The sequence below is a fragment of the Carlito syrichta genome, unplaced genomic scaffold (assembly GCF_000164805.1).
Source record: "Carlito syrichta isolate Samal-C Ts95f unplaced genomic scaffold, Tarsius_syrichta-2.0.1 Scaffold314267, whole genome shotgun sequence".
In the NCBI taxonomy this organism is placed as follows: domain Eukaryota; kingdom Metazoa; phylum Chordata; class Mammalia; order Primates; family Tarsiidae; genus Carlito; species Carlito syrichta.
Genome location: NW_007258363.1, coordinates 399069 through 408851, shown reverse-complemented (window position 1 = coordinate 408851; position 9783 = coordinate 399069).

Sequence of the window (9783 nt, the reverse complement as noted above, 5' to 3'; positions counted from 1 at the left end):
AACAGGACACAGTTTTCCTTCAGTTTTAAAGGAAAAGAATGAAGTAGAAAGAGATGAATGATTCATGAACAATCTTGAAACTCTGAGATACTACTGAACTCAACCCAGGCTAGCCTCTTGGCATCAATAGGGTAGACACAAATTATACATGAGCATTTGGTTTTACCCTCCCTCCCTCCCTTCCTTCCAACAATATTTATTAAGTATATAATAAGTGAAGTGGTATACTCAGTGCTGTCCATATACACATGGGTAAGATTCAGTTCTTGTGTGGAGGGAGAAATTTCACAGAATGATTCCAACCACATACTTACACAAATTTAAGTCTTTTCGAATTGATTCAGTTATTTTCCACTTTACTTTGTTGTAGACTTTCAGTACTGAATACTGATTTGTGACATGTGTAGAGAGCAAAGCTCATCTCAATAAAGCTGGATAGCAGAAAAGTTTATCTCCAGAAAGTGCAATTTTAGTCCCAAAACTCTCATATTCAAACTTATTTTATGTTTTTTTTGTAATGTTACGGTTGCTGTGCTCAGGGAACTCATGGTTGAAGTTTACTTGTATCAGGGGCTTATAGTGTGTCAAATATATCCTGATAAAGTAATAATTAAGGATGTTAGTGGATATCTTGATAACAAAGCATTGTAGCAGTTTTTAAGTTGAAATATAAAATATTTACACAAATTATAAGAGAATAACTTGATCAGCTTATACAAAACAATCTCATTGAATCTTTTTTTGTTTAATAAGGCATCAGAAGTATCCAAAACTCTTAAGAGGAAGGAAGTAATAGTTAGGAGGAAGCATGAAATAGGGTTCTGGCTAGATTGTTATTCTATTTTCTCATTTTGCCATTGTTTACCTGCTGTTCATTTTGTTGTTGTTTTTATGTTCAGCGGAGGTTTCACTCTTTTGCCCAGGCTGGATTGCAGTGGCACATTGATCGCTCACTGTAGTCTTAATCTCCTGGAATCAGGCAATCTTTCAGCTCCTCCAAATAGCTGGGATTGCAGATGTGCAACCCCCTCCCCACTTTTTTTTGTAGAGATGAGGACTTGCTATGTGTCCCAGGTTGCTCTTGAACTCCTGGACTCAAGCAATCCTCCCCCTTTGGCCTCCCAAAGTGCTGATTACAGACATGAGCCACCACACCTGGTCATAGTTCATCTGTTGATGATTCACTGAGCTTCACATTTTAATTAAGTACAATTAATTCTCTATTTGTCACATTTGATATGAAGCACTTCTTTACAAATAAAAAACCAATATATAGTGCTCATATCCTGAGTTTGAAATTATTTTTGAGAAAATATGCTTTGATGTGAATTTATGTTCTTTGACAAGAATCTTGATTTTCTGCAACAACGTTTGTTAAGAAAGTTACTCTGCCTAACTCTTGATACCCTGAAGCATTGTTGCATAACATCTTTTGCCTGAACATCTACAAATGTATAAAGATTCTCCATTCTATCTTATTCAAGTACATGAAAAAACATGCATAGCACATCTTCAGTTTTCTTAATATCACCCTTGGCAGGGTGCGGTGGCTCAAGCCTATAATCCCAGCACTTTGGGAGGCCGAGGTGAGAGGACTGCCAGAGCCCGCGGGGTTTGAGACCAGCCTGGGCAACATGGTGAGACCCCCATCTCTACAATAAATAAAAAATTAGCTGGGCATGGTAGCATGTGCCGGTAGTCCTGGCTACTTGGAAGGCTGAGACAGAAGGATCGCAGGAACCCAGCAGGTCAACACTGGGGTGGCTGTGAGCACTTCAGTCTGGGCGACAGAGTGAGACTCCAACTCAAAAAAACCCTTGAAGTTCTTAAAGTGTCATAATTCCCTTACATGTTAATAAGCATATGTTTATAGAATCTCATTTTATTACAAGTAACACTTTAGAAATTTTATTTTTTTATATTCCAATGTTTTTGTCTGTTTTTAAAACAATAAATTGTATTATGGTTTTTTCTATCTTTAGAGAAAGAAATTTTCTCTATTTTATTTACATCATAAGAATCACAAACAAAAGTGTCAGAAGGGCAAAGCAGATAAAAATACAAGTTCAAATTCAAGACATCTAAACGAGGTAGTGGATTGTGTCATTGGTCCCTGTATTTCACATCTCACTACATCCATGCTCTTTGTCTAATCACTTGGATTTGTCCACAGCTCGATCCTGGGCTTGGTCATGAGATTTTGTTTGACCAATTGGATGTTAGCAAATATCATGCAAGCTGAAGCTTGAAATGTGCCTATCTGATTGGGTTTTCCTCCTCTCTTTCTTCCATCAGTACCACAAGAATATGCCCAGATTGGTCTACCAGAGAGTAAGAGGCATGATGCGGAGCTGAGTTGCTCTCTAGTCATCTCAGGTGTGGGCAGCCGAGCTAAGCAAATAAGCTAGCAATTCCTAGGTATATAAACGAGCCCAGTCAAGAAAATCAAAGTCACCAACTCACCCAAATATGATAGGTGATATGACTGATGCCAGGTATTGTTTATATGTATAATACTTTTTCTAGAGTTGTTTAACTTTTTTTTCTGTGAGTTGGGGTCTCACTGTGTCATCCAGGCCGGAGTGCAGTGGCACCATCTCGGCTCACAGCAGCCTCCACCTTGTGGTCTCAGGTGATCCTTCCCCTCAGTCTCCCAAGTAGCAGGGACCAGGGACTACAGGCATGAGCCACCATACCCGGATATTATTAAACCTTTTAAAGTATGTTTTGGTAGAACCTGAATAAGGATTCATACTAAGATTTAATATTTTTTAATGTTGTCACTAAACTGCATAGATTATTAAAAAATCTGTATATATTCTGAAACTGCATATATACTTAAAATTAAAAATAAATTTAAATAAAAACTATTTTGTCACCCTTCGTGGGTTCTTAAAGTGTCTGTTTAATATGAACATTTCCATATAAAATGGAACTACAATGTGCACTTAATGAGAACAGAAGCTGCTCACTGGTAGGGTTTGAATCCTTAGCTATTTTGAGGACCTAAATCCCAGTGGGAACTTTGTCAGTGTCAATACCTATTCATAATTGCTGATAAGTTATCAACAGTCCAGAAGCAAGTTTTTGGTTGATAACTTGTGAAAAACAAATATATGGTAACTTTGACATTAACGTAATTTTCTGGCAATGATTTTTTCACTTTGATATGAAGAAAAGACATAGTCTATTTCAGTAAAGTTTCTGTGTTATTGGTAGAGAGTATGAAGAATTTCTCTCAATGTACCTTTTTTGTGGTTGTTGTTTAACTGTGGCTTTCTGAGATGAAGAAAGCACATCTGCAAAACACTTGATAAACTCAAGTATGACACCAAAGTAAAGAAATTCCATTAGCAAAGTAGGTTTTGTGTAGAACTTTTTTTAAATGGCATCTTCAAGTGTGTGGATTTATTCATAGCATTCTCCTCTGCAGTTTCTTTTTCAAAGCAGCAATGCCTAACGCAGCAATGTGGGCGATCAGATAGAGGCCCACAGGAGATTAAACATGAGAAGCTTTTTCTACTTTCTTCCCCCACAAGATACCAGCGGTACCACAGTATAGCCAAGGTAGTAAATCACTTTTAAACCATTAAAATTTCCTCCTTGGAATGGTAGTTCCCTATGAAATCACAGAGGAGGTTTCCGTGTAGACATAGGGCATCTAAGAATAAATGAGATGAATTTTCTGATGAAGGGTGGCCATAACTCATAGATCTTACTCTCAAGAAAATTGTATATCAAGTCATTTTTTGGATGGTAAAATAAAAGCGGAATTTTACTTCTACTTTGAATATAGAAGGTTGCCACTGACTGCCACTCTCACCATAGCAAACAAAAAATGAGGACAAGCCAAAAAAAGTACATATGTATATGTGTGTGTATGTGGGGGTTTATGCATAAGCATGTGTATATAGAGAGAGACACCTAAATGCACCAATATTAATAAGAGAACTTTTATGAATATATTAATAACAGAAAGTAGACCTTAACACAAATTTAGGAAAAAAAGGAAAAGATCATATTGACAAAAGAAGCAATCAGATAACATAGCAATCATTAATGTATATACTCATAATAGATTTTTTTTTTAGATTAGAAAATATAGTTTATTTAGAAAGTAAATTAGAGAGAGAGAGAGAGAGAGAGAGAGAGAGTGTGTGTGTGTGTGTAAAGAGATTCACCTCTCCAAGGTAGGAGAGGGGGCCGAAGTTTAGGAAACATGGTGGTGGCCACAGCTCAAAGAACCCTTGACCACACCAGAGTCTACTAAAGCAGTAGCAAATGACTGCTTGAGGTTGAATGTTTTTAAACATTCCTCTTGATGGGGATAACTGAATTTTGCATGCATAAATAATTTCTGAGAGAGTTGAAGAAATAAATTCATGATTAAAATTTAAGATTTTAATAACTCTTTCTCAGTAATTTTATTTTATTTTTATGTATTTATTTTTTTATTTTTGAGTTAAAGTCTCATTCTGTTTCATTGGCTGGAGTGCTGTGGTATAATCATGGCTCACTTCAGCCTTGACCTCCTGGGCTCAGGTGATTCTCCTGCCTTAGCCTCCTGAGTAGCTGGAACTACAGGCACCTGCCACTATGCCCAGTTAATTTTTAAATTTTTTGTAGTGACAAGGTGTTGCTATGTTGCTAGGCTGGTCTTGAACTCCTGGGCTCCAGCAATCTTCTTGCCTCAGTCGCTCTAAGTGCTGGGATTATAGGCATGAGCCACTGTGCCTGGCCCTTTCTCAGTAATTTTTAAGACAAATAGACAAAAACTGTAACTATAAATATTTGAGCACTGTCAATTTAATTATTAACATTTACAGGATGCTCTAACTACTGAAACATATATATTTATTTGCAATGTACAGAATATTAAATCTAGTTTGTGTACGTATAAAATAATTGAAATAAAATAGCATAATCTCTGATCACAATATGATTAATTTTAAAAATCAATAAAAATGATATATACAGAACTGTATAGATATAAGGAAATTGAACAAAATAATTACAAATAGCTTACAAATCAAATAAGTCACAGAGAAATTATAAAATGTTATTAACTCGATAATCAAACCACAGCCTACCAAAATCTGTGAAATGCAGCTATAGCAGTAATATGATTGAAATTAACAGCTTAAACTATGCAAAAATGAAAGGTCTAAAATCAATTTTCTAAGCTTCCATCTTAAGAGGAGCAAAATAAACCCAAAATTAGTAGTGAAAACAAAATAAGAAAAATAGGAACTAAACTATGAAATAAAAAATAAATAATAAAGAAAAGTTATGTGGTCTAAAGTAAGTTATCTAAAATTTTTAATACAATTAGTGAAGTTTTAGCAAGACTAATTATGAAAAAGATAGAGAAAATAATAAATGACCAGTACTAGCTATAAAAAAAGAATAAAGGATAGTAATGAAATCAAATGAACAACCAGTAATTTAGCAAAACTGATTAGATAAATTTTTTTTTTTAGGTCTTACCAAAGCTGATACTAAAAAACACAAGTCTAAGCCGAAATAGACCTATATATATTAAGAGATCCAAATTATACAAGTCTTTAAAAATAAAGATGAGAATGAAATACCTAACAGGTCTGTCTTATGATGCCAACATAACTCCAACATAAAAGCTTAGCAATTTAAAAAGACAAATATCTCTTTTGAATTTAGACAAAAATTCTCTTAATAAAATGTAATCAAATTCCCATACAGAAATATATAAAAAGAATATGATACTAATGTGAGGTTCACCTAGAAATTAATGTTTTATTTTTTATTTTATTTATTTATTTATTTATTTATTTATTTATTTATTTATTTATTTTTTGAGTTGGAGTCTCACTCTGTCGCCCAGACTGGAGTGCAGTGGCCGCTCCCGGCCACCGCAGCCTCGACCTGCCGGGCTCCGGCGATCCTTCCGCCTCAGCCTTCCGAGTAGCCGGAATTACAGGCATGCGCTACCACGCCCGGCTGATTTTTTGATTTATTGTGGAGATGAAGTCTCGCTGCCCAGGCGGGTCTCGAACCCGCGGGCTCAGGCAATTCACTCACCTCAGCCTCCCAAAGGCGCGGGATTACAGGCTGAGCCACTGAGCCCGGCTAGAAATTAATGTTTTAAAAATAAATTTAAGATGGATTAAATACCTAAATGTAAGACCTAAAACTATAAAAATCTAGAAGAAAACCTAGAAGCTTAGAAATCACTCTTCTGGATATTGGCCCAGCCAAAGAATTTATGATGAAGACCCCAAAAGCAATTGCAACAACAACAACAACAATAAAAAAAAAAATAGAAAAATGAGATTAATTAAACTAAAAAGTTTCTGCACAGCACAAGAAATAATCAGCAGAGTGAGCAGGGAATCTAAATTGGAGAAAATATTAGTAAATTATGCTTCAGACAAAAGACTAATATCCAGAATCTACAAACAACTCAACATAAAAGCAGCAAATAACTCCATCAAAAAGTAAGCAAAGGACAAGCATAGATACTTCACCAAAGATACACAGGTGGCCAAAAAACATGAAAAATTGTTTAGCATGACTAATCATCAGAGAAATGCAAATTAAGCCACAATGAGAAATCCCCTCACACAGCTCAGGATGGCTACTATTACAAAATCAAAGAACAGATGTTGGCACAGTTGTGGAGAAAAGGGAATGCTCATTCACTTTTGGTGGGATTGTAAACTAGTTCAAAGTCTACGGAAAACATTATAGAGATTTCTCAAAGAACTAGAAATTGTATTACCATTTGATCTAGCAATTTTGCTTACCAAGGCTCTACACAAAAGAAATCAATATATAAAAACGATACCTGCACTTGTATGTTCATTGCAGCATTATTTACAATAGCAAAATCATGGAACCAACCTAAGTGCCTATAACGATTGATTGGATAGAGAAAATACGGTATATAAACACTGTGGAATACTACGCAACCATCAAAAGAATGAAATTATGTCTGTTACAGCAACATGGATGAAACTTGAAATCATCATTCTATGACGACCGATTCAGGAACAGAATACCAAACACTGCATGTTCTCATGTATATGCAGGAGCTAAAAGATCCCAAAGATGGAAATAACAGACACTGGAGACACTAATAAGAGGAGAGGTAGCAAGGGGGTGGTTTACAGGGTTCAAAAATTGCCTGTTGGATACAATGTTCACTGTCTGGGGAATGGACCACCTTAGACCCTGTTCCCACCACTACACAATATGTCCATGTAACATGCAAGTGTGCCCCTGAATCTAAAATTAAAATGGGAAAAAAAGAAAAATTACAATTCTACAAGGATTTATTTTTAAGCACGATATTTGTGAGGTCTTTATGCCTATATGAGAGTTCTGAAATCTGGTCTTCAGGCATATGGTTTTGCTGCATAATTCAAGGCTTCATGGTGAGATATATGAAACAGTAATCCAAATCTTTTCTCCCTCTTTTCTCTCTTCACAGTCATGTCCCAGATAAGGTCATATGTCACATCTGAGGGGTATTGTAGGTGTCAACAGATGTGGTTTAACACTTTCATCTGTTTAAGATGGCCATTAGTGTATTGAAGGAGTTTAATGGTTTTGTAAAATTAACTAGCTGAAACATAAAAATACAAAATGTGTCCTCTTCCTTTCAAGGTGTCCACTTACTATGTTACTCTGAGGCTCCAAGGAAAGCTATATGTAAACTTCAACTGTGGACTAGCACTCAGCACAGAATATTTGAACATCTGTGCCAGTTCTTCCTGTGTCTCAATGTTTAGTTTCTGAACTGATTAAAAACATTATCTTTAAATAAAAAAGTGACTTAGAACTTGACTATCTCACACAAAACTATGCACATTTCACTTCTGCATATTGAATGTAACAAATAATATTAATTGATAGAATCTGCAAATTAGCAGTTTTTAGTACAATAAAACTAAAATCTTGCAAATTAGACCTCGTTAGCTTAGTACCTGTATTTTCATGCTGGGCAATAATTTCAAAAATTCAAATGTGTTATCTCTCAGCATATGACATTCTCTCATATTTTGGAGTGCCTGGGTTGTTAGCACACCTGCCAATATTTGGCATTTTCTATGATTTCCTTGCAGGTGTTGCAGTGCAGCTAAAACCTTTGATTTAGAGTAACAGAAAATATTTTTATATAAAAGTGTCATTGCATAATTTAAAAGGCAAAATTTCTGAAATTTATGTTTTTAAATTTTTGCTTATTTTTTATTTTATCAATACCTAATTAGAATATTTATATTGTTGAATAATGTCAGCATATTACTGAATTTATAAATCTTTTAAAGATCTTGTTACTGAATTTAGAAATAAAAATTTACTTACTAAATTAAGAAATCTTTTAAAGATATTTAGGCCTTTATTTTAATCTCAATAGAAATGTATATGGTAAATTGGGAAAGATAATGTTCTAATTATTCATACAATTAATTGGGAACAAATAGTGTAGATAGACACACAATGCCTTCTTAGGAAGCTATGCTTAATATTTGAAAATAGGAAGTTGTGCCATTACTTGATATTTGAAAATAGGAAGTCTTTTCAACTCAGACAAAAAGCATAAAATGGTTTGAGAAAGCATAGAGAATGTCAGCCTCACGCCAATTTATTCTAAATGTTGTGTTTCAAATAAACATAATTGTAACTCCATTAATATTGAAGGCATATATCTAAAAATAAAAAAGGAGATGCTATTCATACAGTATTACTTTTCATGTAGTGAAAATGATAAAATATTTCTTTCAAAGAGTTGAAAAATATTAAAATAAGCTTTAAAAATGTCAATTTGAAGAAAATATTGTTGAAAAATAAATTGTACCACTGTGTGTGTCTCCCAAGGCTATGGAAGCCTGGGATTTAAATCAAGTCAGGAAAATACTCACCATTATTTATTTTTGTAGTTATTTTGCATGATTTTCCTCCAAACTGCACATTCTATCTCCAAAACCTGTGGCATCTCTATGACACAGCTATATTAGAGTGTGCCTCACGCGTTTTCATAAATATAATTTAGTAAAGTATCATTTGTATTTTTTTTTCCATTTTATTCTACATTCCTCACACCACATGTCATTTGCTGTGGTGTCTCTCCATATAATTCAGCTATCAGCATCCCAAAGGGCTCCTTCATTGTGTGGAATCATTAAGGCACTGGTACTGCCCTGAGTTTAATTCATTCATGTCCCTTTATATTTTGCCACTTGTGCTTGACACTGTCACAGGGACACCAAGAGAGGAGGCTAGTGACCCTATACTTCCAAAATTGTTTATGAAAACAGTAGCTTCTTTCGCTCTTGTCCTTTTACTTTTTTTCCTTTCCAATCACTAACTGAGAACTGAGAAGCCAAGGTTCTCTTCTCAGTCTTCTCCAATCCCACATTCCCCTTTTTTGCACCAAGTCTTATTGGTTTTGTTTTCCAATTTATTGAAGCTTTCCCTTAGCTTATGCCAGGATTGTATTTCACTTTTGCTATATTGTGTAAATCTTCATCTTTGAAAAGCTGTTGTGAATCAAAAAATCAGTTACTTATTGTGTCTTCACTTTATCATCTGTAGACTATTTTGAAAATGTAAGAGAAGCACAATGTCCCTGTTCACTAATAACTTATAATGGAAGTTGGGAAAGAGGTGAGAAACAGGAATAACTAATACAAATACATAGTATTCCAGTTCTGCACTGTATAGAACAATTAGTGAATCACTATACATGAGATGTACATTGTTATAAACCATAATTTCAATAATATTGAAACTATTATACTTGAG